Here is a 9373-nt window from a genome sequence, read left to right as displayed (position 1 = left end):
ACCTCATCCATAAGTATACAAAATCATTGAAAAAAGGCCCTACTAAGCTTGACAATAACCATAATGATGAGCAACCTATTAAAATGTGCCAATGTTGACACAAGTTCCTTCAAACTCACACACCCAAAACTCACAACCACAGGATTTTTGCTCAGCTATAGTATATCAAGTATTCCACACCTTATTCCTCTGTTGAGTCTTGTCTCATGTTCTAGAGCAGGAGCCAGAACAGTGTGAAGAAATATAACACTTCCACCAAAGTAAAACAATTTAGACAGAAAAAAACCCTTCAGCAAACCCTTTCTCCTTTCTGACTGACACCTGTGGTCATGGCCCTTCCATGACGTAATTGTAGATGTATTGTATTAGAAACGTATTGTGCTAGCCTCATGTATGCGGTTCTTTTTAACAAGTGATGTATTATGCTCGGGTCCTTGTCTTTTAAGAAGAAAAGAAATAGGAGGAAAGTGAAGATTGTTATAATAAATCTTCCACACAAAGCTCATTCATGGGGACATTTTCCTTTCGCTTTACAGTAGATATCTAGTTAAGCCAGACACATTCTCTAGTGCTGAAGGGGAGAAAAGGTCACCATAGGTTCCAGATTGTTCTTGACAAGCCTTTTGCAACAGTTACATGCTAATTAAGGCAATCATTTTGCAAATCCACAACAGGGTTTGTTGGATAAGCAATGTACTTGCATTTGGAAAAATGTGATAACCACATAGCGTCTACACTAAATAAGTAATCAATCTAACATTAAGGAAACATTTGAGTTAACTGTTGGAAATTGGATATAACTAGAAATGTGGCTGAAATTGTGTTTGTGTAGAGTTTTCTAACATGGAGCTAGAGTATGAAATGATTCTAATCCTCTTTCCAATGCAAGCAACTACTAGGCAATGATATTACGAGAAAAAAACAACAACGCCATGTTACAAACATTCAGATAAAATATGTTATCCTGTTTCGGTCAAAACCGCTTTCTCATCAGCGTGACTTTAGGGCCCTTTAAATGGCCCATTAGAGAGAACAACACGGAGTGACTGCAACGCTGCACTGAACGACTAACAAAAGAGGATTTTATGGGAAATGTGCAGAAGAATTTGTGCTAATTCTTGCCACAAATGAGATTAATTTCTTTTTTTCTTTTTCCCAGCCACCATTCAATGGATCAGCATATGAACCTCATAACCTTTCACGTTGACATCACCAACCAGTGTTAAAATCGATAAGTTCTACCAATAAAGCGTCAGTTGAATCATATTTGTATAGACAGAGTGTGCAAAGCTGTCATCAGGGCAAAGGGTGGCTACTTTGAAGAATCTCAAATTTAAAACATTTTGATTTGTTTAACACTTTTTTGGTTGCTACATGATTTCATGTGTTATTTCAGAGTTTTGATGTCATCACTATTAAACTACAATGTAGAATTATTATTATTTTTTTGTTAAATAAGAAAAACCCTGGAATGAGTAGGTGTGTACAAGCTTTTGACTGGTACTGTATGTTTTACAAAATGAGCTTTAAAACTGCAAAATGTTCTCTCTGCCGACAAGTGGGGTGTGAACAGTTTGTGTCATGAACAGGACACAAGAAGGATGTTCCCCAATGCCTGAGTGAAACATTTTGGGAGCCTCTGTATTACAGTACAGTAAAGGAAAGTACAGTACAATACAGTAGAGCAAAGTAGAGTTCAGTAAAGTATAGTTCAGTACAGAAGGGCACAGTAGAGTATAGTACAGTATAATGTACTGTATTGCACCCTACTTTACTCTAATGTACTCAACTCTACTGAACTAAACTGTACTGTACTGAATTAAACTGTACTGCACTCTATTGTACTCTGCTGTACTCTACTGCACTCTACTGAATGAAGTTGCACTGTACTTTATTGAATCAAACTCTACTGTACCCAACTTTGCTGAATAAAACTCTACTGCCCTGTACCATACTGTACTGAGCCGTACTGTACTGTGCTGTTCAAGCTTCTGAAACATTGCCTATACGCCTATTATTTGTTCAGATTTGGTCAGGTCCGGGATGACCAAATGTGTACTTGTTTGGGGGTGGAGCTCATTAGAATAATATCCATTTACATTTTGGTCATACAGCAGACGCTCTTGACCAGAGCGACTTACAGTCAACTAAGGTAGATAAATAACAACATATCACAGTCATAGCAAGGAAAACATATTTATGTAACCGATACTGAGATTGCGATTGTTGTTGAAGTGCTCTGTTGGTTTATTCTGGAGGTTGGACTACTTTGAAAATCATCACTGACAGTTTTAAAGCTGTAATTTATTTTATTTTTGTATTAATAATAACAAAACATAAGTGCATGTGACAGATGGAAGCAATAATACATAATATATGTTGCAATCTTCGGCTCCTGTTTCCTATATTAAATGGATTGAAAAATAATTTGTTACATGATGTTTATTTCATTGAGAATACACTGAATGTACAAAACATTCAGAACACCCTCCTTATATTGAGTTGCACCCAACTTTTGCTCACAGAACAGCCTCAATTGGTCGGGATATTGACTCTACAAGGTGTCAACTGTTCCACAGGGATGCTGGCCCATGTTGACTCCAATGCTTCCCACAGTTGTGTCAAGTTGGATGTCATTTGGGTGGTGGACCATTCATGATACACACGGGATACTGTTGAGCATAAGCATAAAATACCCAACAGCGTTGCAGTTCTTGAGACAAACCATTGCGCCTGGCACCTACTACCATACCCCGTTCAAAGGCACTTAAATATGTTGTCTTGCCCATTCACCCTCTGAATGGCACACATTCACAATCCATGTCTCAAGGCTTAAAAATCCATGCACTGATTGAAGTGGATTTAGTGACATCAATAAGGGATCACGTCTTTCACCTGGTCAGTCTATGTCATGGAAAGAGCTGGAGTTCATAATTTTTTCTACATTCAGTGTATTGGTTGCATTCGGAAAGTGTTCAGGCCCCTTGACATTTCCCAAAATGTTAACGTTAAATCCTTTACATTTTTTGAAAATCAATATTAGTGTATCTAAACACAATACCCCATAATAACAAAGCAAAAACTTTTTTTTTAGAAAATGTATTAAATATAAAAAACATACCTTATACCTTAGTATTCAGACCCTTTGTTATGTGACTCATATGCTCAGGTGCATCCTGTTTCATTGATCATCCTTGATGTTTCTACAACTTCATTGGAGTCCACCTGTGGTAAATTCAATTGATTGGACATGATTTGGAAAGGCACACACCTGTCTATATAAGGTCCCACAGTTGACAGCGCATGCCAGAGCAAAAACCAAGCCATGAGGTTGAAAGAATTGTCCATAGAGCTCCGAAACAGGATTGTGTCGAGGCACAGATCTGGGGAAGGGCACTATAAAAATGTCTCCAGCATTGAAGGTCCCCAAGAACAGTGGCCTTCATCATTCCTAAATGGAAGAAGTTTGGAACCACCGAAGACTCTTCCTAGAGTTGGCTGTCTGGCCAAACTGAGCAGCTGGGGGAGAAGGACCTTGGTCAGGGAGGTGACCAAGAACCCGACGGTCACTCTGACAGAGCTCCAGAGTTCCTCTGTGGAGATGGGAGAACATTCCAGAAAGACTACCATCTCTGCAGCACTCCACCAATCAGGCCGTTATGGTGGAGTGGCCAGACGGAAGCCACTCCTCAGTAAAGGCACATGACAGCCTGCTTGCAGTTTGCCAAAAGGCACCTAAAGGACTCTGACCATGAGAAACACGATTCTCTGGTCTGATGAAACCAAGATTGAAGTCTTTGTCCTGAATGCCAAGTCTGGAGGAAACTTGGCACCATCCCTACGGTGAAGCACGGTGGTGGCAGCATCCTGCTGTGGGGATGTTTTTCAGAGGCAGGGACTGGGAGACTAGGCAGGATCAAGGGAAAGATGAACGGGGCAAAGTACAGAGAGATCCTTAATGAAAATCTGCTCCAGAGCGCTCTCAACCTCAGACTGGGGCGAAGAATATCCTTCCAACAGGACAACAACCCTAAGCACACAGCCAAGACAACGCAGGAGTGGCTTCGGGACAAGTCTCAGCCAGAGCCAGGACTTGAACCTGACCTGCCAAGCTTGTAGCGTCATACTCAAGAAGACTTGAGGCTGTAATCGCCAAAGGTGCTTCAACAAAGTACTGAGTAAAGTATCTGAATACTTATGTAAATGTGATATTTCATTTTTTTATTTTTTCATACATTTGCAAACATTTCTAAAAACCTGTTTTTGCTTTGTCATTATGGAATATTTTGTGTAGATTGATGAGGGGGAAAAAGTTAAGGGATCTGAATACTTTCTGAATGCACTGTATATGCAGTTGAAATTTGGCCATAGAATCAATGACCAAAGAAGATGTATTTTCAACATCTGTTTCATTCAGAACTGAAGATTACTCTGATTTCAGCGTCTGTAAAAAAAAATACATTTTCAACGTATGGAAACGTCTTTTCAAAGTACGGAAAATACATATTTTCTTTAATACAAAACCAATAATGAATCTTAATTCGACGTCTGGAAAATACATATTTTCAACTTCCCGAAAATATACATTTTCCCCTTTCATTCAGAACCTAAAATTAACCTAACTGGTATTTTAGATGTATTTCCAGCGTCCTTTTGCCTACTGGGTAGTGAATGAAGTAAAACCAAAATATACAAATGTTTTTTTCTTCTATTTTTTCTCTAGCTATGTTACTGAGATTTTACAAAACATGGTAACATTGCCTCAAATAAAAACGTTAACTAGCCAACCGAGGTGCATAACTAGCTAGCCCACCATGCGATATTTAGCTACCTATAGCTAGTTAACATTAGCTCATGTAGTCAGACTTTTATAAGTGATGTTATGCTAGCTAGCCAACTATCCTTGCAATGGTGTTGACCTAACAAGCTAGCATGTCACCACGTGAAAAAGTATGACTACCAAACCGTGAGTTAACCTGAATTAGCCAGCTAGTTAAGGTTAACATTAAAAGTAGACACAGCGAAACGACGTAGATGCAGAAAGTAAACAGCATTGAGTACCACAGTATGAGTCATAATACCCATAAAACCTATTGGTGAAACCCGGACGTGGTTCCAATCGTTTTTTTCATCATTCTTTGTGTCTGGGATTTTTTAACTACTTCATATAAAGGCTGTGTTTCATATATGCTTACCCTGGTGTGACGTTTTGATAGCATTACAAATCTCTCTGGACAAACTTTTATCAGTGTATTTGCCTGTAATCACCCCCCCAAAATAAAATCCAAATTAGCCGCTAATGTGGCTATCATACAAAACTATGCATCCTGTCACAAGCTTTGAGGTCATCCTTCAAGGCACATTTCTCCATGCAGTAACCTAGCAAGTAGATATTGTAGCCTTGTAAGTTTGATATTGTGTGTTTCTCATGTGTATTCTTGTTTAGCATTTTTTAAATGACCTAGCTAGCTACTTTAGCATTTTTTATTACTAGAATTACCCTTACTAGAATTACCCTTTTAGAGAACTAGCTAAACTTAGTGTCAAGGTTGTTTGTAGAGACAGACCAAGGCGCAGTGGATGTTGAGTTCCACATAATTTATTGAAAGGGAAACTTAGCAAAACAATAAACAAACAACAAACCGTGTCTACAGAGGTGTTACATGCACTTACTCAAAACACAATATCCCACAAACACAGGTGGGAACAAACACTACTTAAATATGATCCCCAATTAGAGACAACGATACCAGCTGCCTCTAATTGGGAATCATACAAATCACCAACGTAGAAACATGAAAACTAGAACACCCACATAGAAATAATAAACTAGACTAACCCCCCAGTCATGCCCTGACTTACTCCACCATAGAAAATAAGGACTCTCTATGGTCAGGACGTGACAGTATTCCCCCCCTCCAAAGGTGTGGACTCTGGCCGCAAAACCTGAAACCAAAAGGGAGGGTTGGAGGGGGTCTAGTGACGGTGGTGGCTCTGGTGCAGGACGAAGAACGCTCATTTCGCGGATCCACCATCTATTGGTGGCAGCTCTGGTGCGGGCCGATAAACCCGCTCATCCTGCGGATCCAGCCTGAACACTGTGTCTGGACTGGACCTAGATGCCGAGGAAGGCTCCTGCCATGGAGCGGGACTGGACACCGGCCCTGGCCTGGAAATCGGTGCAGAGGAAGACTCCTGCCATGGAGTGGGATTGGACGCCGTGTCTGGACTGGGCATCGGCGCAGAGGAGGGCTCCTGCCATGGAGCTGGACTGGACGCCGTGTTTGGAAGGTTCCGGACCGCGGACCGTCGCCGGAAGTTCCGGACCGCGGACCGTCGCCGGAGGTTCCGGACCGCGGACCGTCGCCGGAGGTTCCGGACCGCGGACCGACGCCGGAGGTTCCGGACCGTGGACAGTCGCCGGAGGTTGTGGACAGTCGCCGGAGGTTGTGGACCGTCGCCGGAGGTTCCGGACCGTGGACCGTCGTCGGAAGCTCTGGACCGGGGATCGTCGCAGGAAGCCTGGTGCGTGGGGCCGGCACTGGTGGTACTGGACTGGTGACACACACTTCAGGGCGAGTGCGGGGAGGAGGCACAGAACGTACTGGACTGGGGAGTCGCACTGGAGGCCTGATGCGTGGGGCCGGAACAGGTGGCACCGGACTGGTGACACGCACTTCAGGGCGACTGCGGGGAGAAGGAACAGGACGTACTGGGCTATGAAGGCGCACCGGAGACCTGGTGCGTATAGCCTGCATCAATGGTACCGGTTTGATGACACCCCTCGCACGGCAAGTGCGAGGAGATAGCACTGGGCTGTGGAGGCGCACTAGAGAGCTGGCGCGTAGAGCCGGCAAAAATTGTACCGGAACGATGACACACTTCGCATGGCGAGTGCGAGGAGCTAGCACAGGACGTACTGGGATGTGGAGGCGTACATCTGGGCGAGTGTGAGGAGCAGGCACGGGACATACCGGACTGGGGAGGCGCACTGGAGGCCTGATGCTTGGGACCGGCACAGATTGCACCGGACTGGTAACACGCTCCTCCAAAAGCCTGCGTTGCCGCATACTCCTCGCCAACTCCATTCTCCGGTATCCCTCCTCGCACTGTTCCATTGACTCCTAGGCGGGCTCTGGCACTCTCCCTGGGTAGACTGACCACCTCTCTACCACCTCCCATGTTGTCACTGGTACACACCTCGGCTCCGCCGACCACCCCGTGTGCCCCCTCCAAAACTTTGGGCTGTCTTTTGGGCTTTCCTTGTGGCCGCGAACCCCGGCGTCATCGCTGTTCTCCCTTCTCTCCTTGCGTCTGCTGTGACTCCTGCCAAGGAAGGCGATCCTGTCCTGCCAGGATTTCCACCCAAGTCCAGGATCCCTTTCCATCCAGAATCTCCTCCCAAGTCCATGTTACCCTCTCCTTCTGGGCACGCTGCTTGGTCCTGTTGTGGTGGGATATTCTGTCAAGGTTGTTTGTAGAGACGGACCAAGGCGCAGCGGATGTTGAGTTCCACATAATTTATTGAAAGTGAAACTTAGCAAAACAATAAACAAACAACAAACCGTGACTACAGAGGTGCTACATGCACTTACTCAAAACACAATATCCCACAAACACAGGTGGGAATAAACACTACTTAAATATGATCCCCAATTAGAGACAAAGATACCAGCTGCCACTAATTGGGAATCATACAAATCACCAACATAGAAACATGAAAACTAGAACACCCACATTGAAATAATAAACTAGACTAACCCCCCAGTCACACCCTGACCTACTCCACCATAGAAAATAAGGACTCTATTGTCAGGACTTGACACTTAGGTCTGTCCGTCAATCTGAAGCCAGCTGTCAGGATGGGTCTGTGCTATGTACCAGCTTGTAACCACTACTCTGATAAGTACACGTGCATTTTATAATTTTCCAACCTCTGTAATCGAGAGGTGTCGCTGGAGCCGTGTCATAAGGTAATCCCTGTTTGCTAGCTGCTAATAAGCTGTTAGGTCAAAGATCTGTGGTTAGCTAGGTGCTTATGAAAATTAGCTAGATAACCACCGACTGTAGTTAGGTGTAAAACACACGATAGGATACCTTCCTTACAAGTAAGTGACCTTTTTATTGACAAGTATTTAGTAAGCTAGCCGGCTAGTTTTTTTATATATTTTTTTAACCTTTATTTAACTAGGCAAGTCAGTGAAGAACAAATTCTTATTTTCAATGACGGCCTAGGAACAGTGGGTTAACTGCCTGTTCAGGGGCAGAACGACAGTTTTGTACCTTGTACCAGATTTGTACCTTGTCAGCTAGGGGGTTTGAACTTGCAACCTTCCGGTTACTAACACTAACCACTAGGCTACCCTGCCGCCCCTAGCTAACATTAGCTCATGGTTTGTAGGTCATACCTTTTCACGTGGTGACATGCTAGCTAGCGTTAGCCCACCAAGGAAGGGATATTTAGCTAACGTTAGCTAGTTAACGTTAACTCACCGTTCGTGTAGTCAGACTTGCTAGTTAACATTAGGCCGGCACCATGGCATGGATAGGTGGTTAGCTACCACTTTAAAAAGTCTGACTAGATGAACGGTAAGCTAATGTTAGCTAGCTAGGTACTGTAAATCAAGACTGTGTGAATGCATGAAACTACAATACAGGCGGGATGTTCTACAAAAGTCACATTCTTTAGAGAACATACTAGAATTGAGTTACCACTCATCTAAGTCTGGTATCCGTGCTTGCAGTGCTTGAGGGGTCACTACAAACCTGGGTTTGATCCGAGGCTGTGTCACAGCCGGCCGTGACCGGGAGACCCATGATGCGGTGCACAATTGGCCCAGCGTTGTCCGGGTTAAGGGAGGGTTTGGCCGGCCGGGATTTCCTTGTCCCATCATGCTCTAGCAACTCCTTGTGGTGGGCCAGGCCCCTGCAAGCTGACTTCGGTCGCCAGCTGGATGGTGTTTCCTCTGACACATTGGTGTGGTTGGCTTCCGGGTTAAGCAAGCAATGTGTCAAGAAGCAGTGTGGCTTGGCAGGGTGGTGTTTCGGGGGACGCTTGGCTCTCAACCTTCGCCTCTCCCGAGTCCGTAGGGGAGTTGCAGCAATGGGACAAGACTAACTACCAATTGGACATCACAAAATTGGGGAGAAAAAGGGGTAAAAGTAAGAAAAAACAATTGTATGAAAAAAATAAAGGCAACGGAAAGAGTTAATGGTTTGGACAGGGGTCTCTGATCGTGCTAGTGAACGGTAGCTGATGCCGCTTTCAAAACAACTGGGAACTGGGAAATTTCAGACTTCTGACTAAAGTGCATTCAAAACAACTAGGAACTCTGGAAACTCTGGAACTCTGGGAAAAATGTATTTGAACGGT

The sequence above is a fragment of the Oncorhynchus mykiss genome, chromosome 28 (assembly GCF_057628025.1).
Source record: "Oncorhynchus mykiss isolate SJ-2025 chromosome 28, ASM5762802v1, whole genome shotgun sequence".
Classification (NCBI taxonomy): domain Eukaryota; kingdom Metazoa; phylum Chordata; class Actinopteri; order Salmoniformes; family Salmonidae; genus Oncorhynchus; species Oncorhynchus mykiss.
The sequence above is the reverse complement of the archived record's forward strand: the minus strand, read 5'-3'. Positions refer to the sequence as shown.